The sequence below is a fragment of the Equus quagga genome, chromosome 16, assembly GCF_021613505.1.
Source record: "Equus quagga isolate Etosha38 chromosome 16, UCLA_HA_Equagga_1.0, whole genome shotgun sequence".
NCBI classification, from domain to species: Eukaryota; Metazoa; Chordata; class Mammalia; order Perissodactyla; family Equidae; genus Equus; species Equus quagga.
In genome coordinates, this window is record NC_060282.1 from 17,434,059 (window position 1) to 17,447,373 (window position 13,315).

The following is a 13,315-nucleotide window of genomic DNA, read 5'->3' on the forward strand; positions in this document are numbered from 1 at the left end:
GCTGGAGGAGGGGCCAACTCACACTGAGATCCTTTCCCCACGAGTCCCCACAAACACACCGGCATTGTGTCTTCTAAGAAGGGGATCTGCTGGAGGCATAGATCATGGGCTGTGGACAGGGTCTGCTGCTCCAGGCGTGGGTTGGTTTAATCCAAGGCTCTGGGCTAGGAATACTGTGCAGAGACCTGATCACCTGATCTGGGACAGGCCAGAGAGGCTCCAGAGCTGCTCTGGGAACAGGGAAGTCACGTGGTGGCAGTCTGCAGGGTGAGCGAGCCTGCTTAGTTTGCACACGTACATGAGGACAGAGGCGGTGTGCTCAGGGCCTCGCAAATCCCCAGAGCACAGCGAGGGAGGACAAGCCCCACTCTGGTGGACCTTCTACCCACATTGCTTGAAGGGAGGCTTTTGGACACATCCCAAACCTTTCTAGGTCACCCATTAGAGAGGACCATGAGGAGTGTAGTGGCTTGAATGGTGGCCCCCCCAAAATATACGTCCACTCAGAACCTGTGAATTTGACCTTATTTGGAAAAAGTCTTTGCAGATGTAATTAAAAACCTCAGATGAGATCATCCTGGATGAGGATGGGCCCTAAATTTAATGATAAGTATCCTGATAAGAGGAGATAAAGGCGAACACAGAGGAGAAGTCGATGTGAAGATGGAGACAGAGATTAGATGACTCAACCACAAACCAAAGAACATCTGGAGTCACCAGGAGCTACTAGAAGGAGGAAGGATTCTGCCTTAGAGACTTCGGAGGGAGTGCGGCCCTGCCAACACCTTGATTCCAGACTTTCAGCCTCCTAAACTACGAGAGAATAAATTTCTGTTGCTTCAAACAAACCAGTTTGTGCCAATTTGTTATAGCCGCCCCAGGAAACTAACGCAAGGACCATGTTCTCCAAGAGGCAATTTGAACTGGAATGATAGTTTCTAGGAAGACCTCTGATTCTGACCAGTCATCACACATACAAAGCCAGTGATGCAGGAAAAGCTTGGTGATGTGCTGGTGGCCCAGACACAGGAGAGGGATGTCAAGGAAGACAAAGGAGACTCCTCACTCCCAAACTGTCCCATTGTGCTCCCACCAGAAGCAAAGTCACACTCCTGGATGGGTTTTCCCAAGAGTGTGAGGTCGGAAGCCCACCTGCACCCTCTCCATTTCCTCAACGGTGTGCATTTATTCCCCGAGTATTTATTGAGACTTACGACACACCAGGAACTCTGCTAGGGCTTGGGACATGGGGGCAAACAAGACACATGGCCTAGCTTCAAGGACTCACGGTCTGGGGAGGAGACCAGACAGGGAAAGAGGCAAATGCACCACAGTGTGGTACGTGTTACGAGGGCCTAAAGGTAGAGTTCCTGCTCCAGATGTGGGCAACCTGGAGGAGTGAGCCGGGCGATGGGAGGACGAGGGTACAAAGCGCACTTGCAAAGGTATGGAAATGAGGGATCACGGTGCACGGGTCACCACAGCATGCTCAGCACACCTGCAGGACACATCTGCAGGAATTTGAAGGTGGTGGAATACCAGTGGCTAGATGTGGCCCCTGGCAAAGGAGGGGCCTTGTAAATTGGGTTAAGAAGTTTGGAAGGAAAGGAGGGAGGAAGGGAGAAGAGAGGGAAAGAGTGAGAGGGAATGAAGGAATTGCCCACCACATGAAGCAGAGCCCCCTCTCTCTATAGAAACTGGCGACAGGAAAGCACAGGGACCACACGGGCTGCCTTTGGTAAGGGTGGGGCAGAGGCAGGAGCCGCATCTGCGTTCCAGCAGCAATCATGGCAGTGGGTCTACCAGTCCCGCTGCTGGCATTCATGGGTCCATCAGAAGAGTCTGCGCCCGGCAGTGACGTTTCTCTAGAACAGGTCTGCAGCATGTTTTAGGATGGGGTCCCTCACCTTCCGGCCTTCAAGCTTGGCTCTCTCCTTCCTGGAAGTTCATTGAGCTCTGCAATATTTTTTCCTGAAGTTCAGTGAGCTTTGCAATATTTTTTTCCTAAGTCTCTTTGCTGCTTAATTTAGCCAAACTTGCTTTCTGCTTCTTAGAGATAACAAATACAGATGGATACACAGCCTCAACCCATAAGTTTCCATGGCAACAGCTGCAGAAGGCCCCAGAAATGGAAGGTGAGGGTGAGGCAACCTGGCGATTAGAATGCATGAGTGGTTTGGGTTCAGGGGCTCGTCAACTGAGCACTGACTGCCATATTCTGTGCCACGCTCTCGGCACATCCACCCTCACCAAGCAGCTACCTCAGGAAAGTAAGCAAGAGGAGAACAGGTCCCCTCATATCTTTATCAGCTTCCACCACGACTCAGGCTGGGGACAAATATTAATGCATAAACACACCCACACAGTAATATGAAAGGATGCTTTTATACATAGAGAAGTATTCTTTCTACCTGTCTGCATATAAAATAGTAAGAGCTAATATTTATTGAGCACTTGCTGTATACTAGGCACATTCTTTCAAGGTATTACCCTATTTAATTCTGAAAACAATCTAGAGGTCTCGGGATCTCCATTTGCCAAAAGGAGAAACTGACAAATGAGATGTTATGCACTTCGCCACATGGAGAGTCATTCAGTGTAGGCTAGCTTATGCGGTGGTAACAAACATTTCCAAAATCTCAGTGGTTAAAACAACAAAGGTTTCTCACTCATGCTATATTCCATCCGGCACAAGTTGCCAGGGGCCTCTGCCCTGGGATCCAGGCTGATAGTTCCTCTGCCATGGCGGCCTCATCTGTGACTGCGACAGAGAGAATGGAATGAGCAAATTGTGCACTGGCTCTTAGAAACTTCTCCCCAGACATGACATGCATCACTTCTGCTCACATCTCACTGGCCAAAGCAAGTCGCGTGGCCGCATCTAACCTTAAGGAGATGGGAAGTACAGCTGGCCGTGCGCGTGCCAGAAGAGGAGAAATGGGACACTGGGGGTAGCCCTGATGGCTCCTACCTTGCTGGATCCACAATTTGAACCAGGCATTCTGACTCCGCAGTCCACGCTCTCTGCTCTTACTCTCTCCTTCTCTTTGTCAATTAGTCATTTTGGACACTGGAAAAAAAAAAAAAAAAAGCAGAGAAAAGGAAGATTCTATGCTTTGGGTCCTCCATTCCAGACTACATGCAAATCAGCCCAACTAAATGTCTTTCAAATTTTTTCTTAGACCAACGTGAGGATCATTAATACATTGCCCCGAATATCTGACTGTCACTCAAATTCTCATTCGAATGCAGTCTGTTTTCCAAAACCAACCCTTATGGGATACACTGCATGTCTTCATAAAATGACTCATAAAATCCACCAAAACATATAAAGTCATTTTAGCTTTGAAAATGTTCATTCCTTTGGATTTTCACTTGGATTTTAAAAAGCACAGAATATATTTATTGGGTACATTTGTTCCCAAGGAAAACAAAATCATCTGCTTAAGTCCTTACAGGATAGTGCTATTTTGTGGAGGGGGTGAGAGAAGAACACCTTAATTTTAACAACAAAAATAACGAAACGTTAGTTAAAGATGTATAAGAGATAAACAAGTACGGGGCTATACATTGGTCTCTCCGTGCTCCTGCAGGGAATTAAGAATTTAAGAACCCTCTTCTCCAGGCAAAGATATTTCAGACAGACAGGTTGTATTTGTGACTACGGCTCCTATGACACATTTACATTTCTTGTGGACCGGTCACCAAACTGTCTTCCTTGGCCATCTTCCGCCTGGGGCTTCGTGACAGCAGCATTTCCAAAGCTACTGTCCTTGGAATAATCTCTTTCACTGAGCAGGAAATGGAGTCCCACTAGGTCATGGTGCTGAAGCTCCAGCTTGAAGCTTTGACGCTTCATGAAGCTTGAAGCCCTGCTTCTGTGACATTCCACAGACCTTCAGTGGGGCATGGCGGAACAACCTGTGTTTGATGACCACACAGGTCAGGTTGGGCACGTACCAGCTGTGTCACCTTGGGCAACTCACAGACCCACTTTGACATCAGTTTTCCCCTTTGTGGAGTAAGGATGCAACTGTCACAGGGTTGTTGCAAAGAAAAAAATTGATAACTTAAGTATGGTCCCTACGTCAGGGATGACAAATATGTTTCAGTTATTGCCAACTCCAATTATTTGGAGCACTGTGTTAAGAAGGATTCTGATGACAACACATCTAGGTTCAAAGGAAAGTACACTGAATTAGGGTAGTGATCGGGACAGGGGCTGGTGTTCTAGGAGAGTCTCCCTTCCACACCTCTAGGGTGTTAAGCAGGATCCTCTCAGTTACAAGAGACTTAGACCTAATCAGAAGCTTACACCAAAATGAGGCTTCACTGGAAGGATGCTGGAGTTATCTCAGAGAATTGCAGAAGAGCTGCAGGAACCACGAGAGCAAGTCCGGTGACCTCACCGACAGGAACCATCGTCAGGATGTCAGGATGCAAAATCTCTCTCTCTCTCCCATCTCCCCTTTCCTCTCCCCCTTCTCCTCTCCTCTGCTTTCCTCTGCTCTCCCCTCTCCATTTCCTTTCTCTGCTCTGCTTGGCTTCACACTCACTCTCTGGGTCTCAGGCCCCTTATCTGTAAGTTTTGAGGAATAGTCTTGAGTCAGTGGTCCTTTCTCCTGGCAAGGCCCCAGGACACCCAACATCCTTTCCGTGTCAGCCCGAGTCTTGCTGGACTGTGAGCTCCAACCTCCTCTGTGACCAGAGGTTCCTAGCATCATCTCTGACATGCGCAGTCACCCCTGTCTCTGCCAGAAGGTCCTAGAGACAGAATCCCCTGCAACTCTGAAACCCCAGCAGCAGTTGAGATCTCCAGGGGAGACAGTCCAGGTGTCTAATGGACCCTTGGGACATTTCTAGATCTAAGCTGTGTTTCTATAATCCCATAAAACATAAGATCAGTATATTGAGGAGCCAACATATTAAGAGAAAAGTGAGCCGGTGTAGTGACATAGAATACACGCCTCTGGTGACCCAGAAAGACGAGGGTGAGCTGGCCTTGGTCTCCTGTGAGAAAACTTGATGCTCCAGGGTCAGCATCTAGACCTGGGAGGATGGAGAAAGTGAAGAATGGGCTTCATTTTTTAAATGTTACGAAAAATACTTGACAGCTTTATGTTTTCACATCTGTGTGTGAGATAAGTAGTATTTTACACTTTGTTGATGTAGAAATTAAGGCTCAAAGAGGGCAAGTCAGCTGCCCAAGATGACAGGGCCCATAAATGACTCCCATCCTTGTGATAATCTGCATGGCTGAGTCAAGTGTTGATGATGGTTAGGCTGCCTGAGGGACACGAGATAGACAGGGATGACACTCCAAGAGCTGTTTGATGTCCATCTTCAGCGCCTCCTGCACTTGTGGGCTCATCCTGGGTGACCCCATCAGCATGGCACAGCCCCCTCTCTTCTGCTTAATGCTCCAAAGCATTTCAAAATCTCCTCCTATGCATCTCCTCAGCAATCACTTGGAAAGGGTCTTAAGAGAACACAGAAGATTGTATTGAACTGTCTGACTGGAGAATGAATCTCTCTCTTTGAACCTAACTGTGACTTATTTTTTCCCAGCCTTTTGTAGAATAACTTGGCTGAAGCACCAGGTGCAGATCCCACTGCGGGCCTCTTCCGTCTCCCGTAAACACACCCAACCCCCATTAATAAAGTAACATTTGTGAGTAGAACAGTGCCTGGCGGCGATATTGTGATTTGTAATAAGAAATATGTATTTGGTCTTTATCCATGTTTCTTGCACAGAGCTCTGAAAGGCCCTTGGAATTTCCTAAGTGATGAGAGTGATCGTTGTGTCTTTTGGAATGTTCCTACATTAGCTAAGGATGGAGGCTGGCCACCAGAGGAAACCACCACGTGTTTAGAGAGTTGGAACTTCCAGTCTCGCCCTCAGACCTCCTGGGAGGGGAGGGGGCTGGGGATGGAGTCAATCACCAACGGCCAATGATTTAATCAATTGTGCCTGGGTAAGGAAGCCTCCATAAAAACCCAAAAGGATGGGGTTTAGAGAGCTTCCAGGTTGGAGGACACGTGGTGATTTGGGGAGAGTGACATGACTGGAGAGGGCGTGGAAGCCCCGTGCCCTTTCCCCATACCTTGCCCTGTGCTTCTCTTCCGTCTGGCTGTTCCTGAGTTATAGCCTTTTATAATAAACCAGCAATCTAGTGAGTAAAATGTTTCTCTGAGTTCTGTATGCTGCTCTAGCAAATTAATCGAACCCAAGGAGGGGGGTCATTGGAACCTCCGATCTATAGCCTGTTGGTCAGAAGCACAGGGGATAACCTGGACTTACTGTTGGTGTCTGAAGTGGGGTGGGGTGTGGGGAAGACTTGCCGGACTGAGCCCTTAATCTGTGGGATCTGACACTATCTCGGGGTAGACAGTGTCAGAATTGAGTTGAATTATAAGATACTCAGCTAGTGTCCCGAGGATGGCTTGCTGGTAACATTGGAATTGTGACCAGACCCCTTGTAGAAGCCCAGCAAATGGTGGCAATTGTTTTTTATTTTTCTTGTGGCTATCCAGGAGGAATCAAGTTAATTAACCTCATCCTCCAGGACAGCCTTGAATGAGGAAAACTGAAATGGCAGGAGTGGAAAGTAAACCAGGCAACCCCACCTGCACACCACACAGTTTATGGACAGCTTACAGGGCAACTTAGCACCAGCAGAGCCAGACGCCCCCTCCCCTACCTCTACCTCCATGAATCGTTGGCTACCACCAGGCCTGGGCCTTGGCAGCACCCCAGAGGAGAAAAAGACATATGGCGGGTACCTGGAGTCAGGCCTTAAGAGGAGCAGTCCCCCAGCGTCTCTAGAGAGCCAAGCTTCTGCAGGGGCTTCTCTGCCTGGACCAGGGTCCAGGATGCCATGGATACGCCTACCATCTCTGGGTAGATCAGAGGGAACTATTTCTGCAGGATAGCTACCGGAGCGAGCCAGAATCTCACGTCTGCAGAAAAGCACTCCCTGTTATGCTTCACAGTTCCCCACAAGCTCCTGACATCACCGGTCACTCTTGTAAACTTCCTCCATCACTGAAGTTTGTATGACCTCTGCCCAGTCGCCTGAGCCTCACTTTCCTCCTCAGATATCACACCATCTCACAGGTCCCTATAAAGGCGCTTCTTAAAGCACCATGCAAATTGACGTTGCAGTGGGCATAGTTTTTTGCTTGCTCATAACGACCCTTCAGTGATTCCGGTGGCCTGGTGAGGCTGTCAATCACAGGACCTCATGACCCAGGGTAGCCAATCAGATTGCCCCATTCCTCTGGCCGCGGTGCTGCGTGCGGTGACTCAAACTGAGCCAAGCGCTTTCTCCTCCTGACTTCTGCTCAAGCTTAGGGGAAAACCAGATTTTGCCTTTGGAAGGAGAGAACGACAGAGACATGAAGAGTGAAGCAGAGGAGGGAGAAGGAGCTGGATTTCCGTCACTTTTGCAGGAAGTTCCCAGTTCCCCTGTGCTAGGCTCTGGGTGTGGGGGCCAGTTGACCCCTCCTTCGGGCAGGCCAAGAAGAGAGCCAACTTGCAGCCATAGCCCGGGACATCTCCCTCTCGTGAAGCTCCCAACCGAGGGGCTCTGTGCAAGGGCCAAGTAAAAACCACACATGCCTTTCTCCAGCGACACACTCAGAGCCATGAGCCCCTCGGTATTCCCTTGGTCCACCCCACAGGTCACCTGCAGCTTCAGCTCCTGTATGCTGCTGCCTTCCTGCCCCAAGCACGGTGTCTCTCCACCTGAACGTCTCGTCTGCCCTGGGAGTGTGCTCACTGGCAAGACAGAGCAAAGGGCCAGGAAGTTAACACCCACAGGAGCAACCCACAACCAGTGAGGGACGGGGGTCAGAAACAATCCCCAGCTTCCCCATCCATCAGTGGGACATCACTCAGGAGGGTCCTACAGTCTCCCAGAGGGTCCTCTTTGGAAAGGAGCTGCGATTGCCCACAGCATTAACCCTGTCATTAACCTACCCCTTAATAGCCTTTCTCTCTCCTTCTCCCCACCTGCAATGTGCTTCCTGGGGTCACCTCTCAAATAAGCTTTTTGCACCAAAACCCTTGTCTCCATGTCTCATTTTGACTTAACTCCTCCTGAAAACCAAACCTTTAAGTTGTACCTTAAAAACAAGACATCAGGGCCTGGCCCCCTGGCCGAGTGGTTAAGTTTGCGTGCTCCGCTGCAGGTGGCCCAGTGTTTCCTTGGTTCGAATCCTGGGCGCGGACATGGCACTGCTCATCAAACCACGCTGAGGCAGCGTCCCACATGCCACAACTAGAAGGACCCACAACGAAGAATATACCACTATGTATTGGGGGGCTTTGGGGAGAAGAAGGAAAAAAATAAATAAAATCTTTAAAAAAAAAAATTGAAGGAAAAAAAAAAACCAAGACGTCAAACAGAGATGTCACTACCACTTCACCTCACACAGATACCTAAGTTCAAATACAAAACGAAGCAGCAGCCCTCAGTGTGTGACGCTGAGCCCAGGGCCACTGTGGGCATATTGGGAGAGCCTGTGGGCTTCGCGAGGACAGGGTGCAGAATGAAGTTTAAAGCCTCTTTGCTCCGCTGTTTTCATACATTGTTCATGACTTGCTAAAATCCTTTTATTCTTCTAAGTCTCTCTCTGGGGGAAAGATAGTAATTTGCAGTGTCCAGCGAGCAAGGCTTAACGTGCACCTGTTTGCTGATTTCTGGGCAAGCAGGTAGGAAGAAGGGGCCAGGAGCGCCAGGCAGACCAGGAAAACGGCCCACGTCAACCATTGCCACCCAAATACATTCAACAAGGGGCTTTCTGAGAATGTTTCTGTGTTATCCTACACACAGGCACTCCCAGCATGAGACCCTTTCCCCTGGACATTTATTCGTAATCAACCTACCATAGTAAGTCCTGATGTTCTGTTCCGAGTGGTTGTCCAGGTGAACGCAACCACCGGTTAAGCCTGGGGGCGGTGCGTGAAGATGGAGAACTGGAAACAAAGTCTGCTCACCTTCTGAACAAACACCTGTGCTCTCCTCACGCAAGTTGAGGTTTCCTAGGAGAAAGGAGGATTAAAAAGTGAAATACTGCCACCTCCCGGAAGAGAGAAGCCTGCAGAAGAAATGGAAGCTACCCAAGCCACTCAGGCCCTCAACAGCCCAACCCGAGCTTTAAACACAAACACTAGCACTGTGTCCACCTCCTGATGCCAACCCTCCAGGGACTGGACTGTGACTTTTTAAATACCAGCAATAACAACACTGAGAGATAAAGTTAAAAAAAGAATGTTTAGAGGCCGGCCCTGTGGCACGGTGGTTAAGTTCGCATGCTTTGTTTTGGCAGCCCCGGGTTCACAGGTTTGGACCCCAGGCACGGACCTAGCACTGCTTATCAAGCCATGCTGTGGCAGCATCCCACATAAAATAGAGGAAGATGAGCATGGATATTAGCTCAGGGACAATCTTCCTCAGCAAAAAAAAAAAAAAAAAAGAGGAGGATTGGGAGTGGATGCTAGCTCAGAGCTAATCTTTCTCACAAAAACAAAACAAAACAAAACAGAAACGTTTGATTAGGCAACCGTGCCCCTTTTGGTCTTCTGGAATTCAATGTTGGTGTTCAAAATACAGCAGGAGTGGTTGAAAAATAAATTTCAACTTGATAATCCTGCTTGGGAGTAAGTAGATGCCTGTCTGGAAAACGAAAACTATTCATTGTTTTTTCTCATGCGCAAAACAGACAAAACAACAAAGTAGTTTAAAGTAGATTTGGTAGTTTGCAAAGCTCTTGTCCTTTTTCTCACACACTGAGAAAAATCATGCACCTGATGAACTGAACCTGAGTGGGCCTCTTGCGACTTATTTAGGACTGAAGTTCATTCATCATACTTCCACTGGGAGATTTTTGGCTTGAGAAAATGGGCCCCTCATTCGTGGACTTTATTTTAAAAGTATAACTTTCATTTTATTCAATTGGCATTAAGAAACCACCAGTTTTTTTTTCCCACGACTTTTTAAGACAATTTATTGGTATATCGATGATATATCAATGAGGAAATTCTTACTGACATTAAAAGTACATTTTCAGAGAATTTATAGGTGAAAAAGTTCTAACTAGGTGACGTTAAGTGGAAAAAGCAAGAGACCAAGCTTCTTGTAGAGTATGGTGCCAAATTGTTGCAGCTGTTTGTGTCCCTGTTTGTTTTTATAAGTACGTGTGTATGGAATAAGTGCGAAAAAATGCTACAAAGAAACACACCACAATGCTCCCAGTGTTCATCCCTGAGCAGTGAAATCGTGCTTGACATTTTCCTCCCTCCTGAGCTGTCTGCATCTAATTAGTACCACACTGTTCACTACACTACGTTACAGTATGTTTGAATATACCTGCTAAGGAGAGTTTTTCTAGGATTTTTTTTCCCCTCGGTTTTTCACTGTTTCTTCTTCCAGGCTGAGCTTTACAATCATTTTGTCAAGTTCCAAAGTTTCAAGGAAAAAATAAAAACTTGTTGGCATTCTAAAGAAAATTGCACTTAATTCATAACTGATTTAGGGAGACTTGACAGTGTTGAGGGAGGCTATCCAAGAACAATGGAGGATTTTCTGTTTTTGTAGGATGTACAAAACGTAGGATCTTCAAGTTTTTCTGTCCTTCACAAGGGATTTAAAGTTTTCAAGACTATCTTGCAGATTTCCCATTAAGCTTCTTACCAGATCCTCTCACTTTATTGACTTGTATTTATGGATGGATGGGTGATTGTATACACCTAGTTACCTACTGAGGCTTTTGGATTAAGAAAGATTTTTTCCATTATATATATATATTATTTTGCTATTAATAAAGCTCTTTCATCATATCAACAACATAACTGGCTGTTGATTATAGATAAGAAAGCCACTTACTGAAGTTTCTTTTTGTTTCTAACATTTCAGTTGACTCCTTTGCACTCTCCTGGTATTCAAACATATCATCTGAAAAATCATATTCCCCATCCTTCTAAATGTGACTACTTCTTACGTTTCGTTCTCTTGCCTAATTTCCTCTGCCCCTAATTCCAGTGTCACGTGTCAGTAGCGATGGTTTGGTGGGGACATTTGTGCTGTTTCTGACTTAGGGAGACCATTGCTTCCAGGAGTTCAGAGTTAAGAATGAGTTTGAATTATTTATGGAATAAATTATATACTATCCACATTTCGCCTTAAATAATCCAGTGGCGGGGGAAGCAGTCTCTTTTTGTCTACATACATGTATGCATATAAAAGTAGTTTTTTAAAACAGCTTTATTGAAGTATAATTTTACATATGATAAAGTTCACTTAAGTGTGCCATACAACGATTTTTTTGGTAGACTTAAGAGTTGTACAACCATCCCCACAATCCAATTTCAGAACATTTCCAGGACTCCAAAAAGATGTTATATGGCCACTTGCAGACACTCCCCATTTCCCCCGCAGCCAACCACCAATCTACTTTGTCTCTGAAGATTCATCAACTGATTTCTGATAAAGGTGCAATGACAATTCAACGAAGAAAAAATAGTCTTTTACAAAAAGACAAGCCAGACTGGGAGAAAATATTTGCAAAACACATATCCGATAAAAGACTGGTATTCAGAATATATACTGAACTCTTAAAATGCAACAATAAAACCCAATTTTTGAAATATGGGCAAGTGTCGAAAACACACTTGACCAAAGAAGATATATGGATGGCAAATAAGCATATGCAAAATGCTCAATCACTTTTCATTCGGGAAATGACTCTCTCAACCACACGAGATACCACTGCCACAGGAACTCTTCTCCATCGCCGGGGGGAATGCAAAACGGCACAGGACCTCTGGAAGACAGTTTGGCAGTTTCTTATAAAGTTAAATACACATTTACCAAATGACTCAGCAATCTGACTCCTAGGTATTTACCCAAGCAAAATGCATTATATTAAAAACCTGTTCATCAGCGTTAAATAATAAACCTTGATACAGCCATATAATGAAGTACTCAGCAATAGAAAGCAATGAGCTATTGTTTCATACAACATGGATGAATTTAAAACGCAGTTTGCTATGCAAGAGGCCAGACTCAAAAGACCACAAACTGTACAATTCCACTACTTCTATGACATGATGGAAAAAGCAAAATTAGAGGAATGGAAAACAGATTAGTGAGGCTGGCCTGGTGGTATAGGGGTTAAGTTCGTGTGCTCTGTTTGGATCCGGGGCATGGACGTACACACCACTTATTGAGCCATGCTGTGGCAGCATCCCACATACAAAATAGAGGAAGATGGGCACAGATGTTAGCTCAGGGCCAATCTTCCTCAGCAACAAGAGGATTGGCAGTGGATGTCAGCTCAGGGCTAATCTTCCTCAAAAAAAAAAGGGAAAACAGATAAGTGATTTCGAGGGGTGGGGTGGGGGGTTGAGCACAAAAGGGAATGTTCAGGGTGATGGAACTGTCGTTCTGTATGCTCCTGAGATGGCAGACACATGACTATACTTTTGTCAAAGTCCAGATAGAGCAAAAGTTACTCTATGAAAAAATCAAGTGGGATGTCAAGAGATCCCAGATGGAATGCAGAGTGTGACAGATGAATCTGTTTACAAATGTATGACATAATCTCAATGAAGGGAGTGGGGAATAAACGGAGGTGAACGAAGTTACTTTGGAAAATAGTGTTTTGAGTGGATACCCTAAGGCTAATGACAAAAAAAAATACTTAAACACTATACTCTAGTTGGTCAATTTGTTTCTCCCAGGGGTGCACCTTAACTCTGAAGCTACTCTGTAAGTATTCTAGGGTTAAACAAATAAGCAAATAAATTCTAGATAAAAGGAGCCAGGTTTCTCTCTGAGACAGAAGTTACAAACAAGCAGAGGTAGAACTAGAACCTTGCGGTGCTGGAGGAGAGTCAATTTAACTATATACAGATAGATAGATCTAGAAATAATTACAGAGATGTGTACCTGTATGTTGGCTAGTATACATATTTCTATCTCCAAGCCTGTTTCACTGAAAAGGCACAGAAGCAGTAGCAGCAAGCATACCCAACACCCGGATCTTGGTTTCTAAATACTGTTTTCCAAGAAAAGGAACCAGGGCTCCTTGGAGAAATAGCTCATTGTAGGGTTGGTGTCCACATAATACTTGTAGCGTTAGAAAGGAAGAATATGGTCTTTAAAAAAAAGATGAGGGCATGTCAAAAGGATTTAGGAATCAACCTCAAAGAGCTCCCAACAGCCAAAGCTGAGACAACTTGCACAACAAAATAAATAAGAACAGTAGTGGATTTTAACCCAAAGGATAAAATAAGTAGCCATGATCACCA

At 45.9% G+C, this 13,315-nt stretch overlaps 1 long non-coding RNA gene across 1 annotated transcript; it reads right to left on the reverse strand.

The window, feature by feature from the left end:
- Window positions 1–2,400: 2,400 nt before the first annotated feature.
- Window positions 2,401–9,035, reverse strand: LOC124228238 (uncharacterized). The gene is made up of 3 exons (XR_006885665.1): window positions 8,891–9,035; window positions 2,972–3,070; window positions 2,401–2,761 (listed from the first exon to the last, which is right to left on the reverse strand). It is a non-coding gene; the product is annotated as an uncharacterized LOC124228238 (long non-coding RNA).
- Between the last annotated feature and the right edge of the window lie 4,280 nt (window positions 9,036–13,315).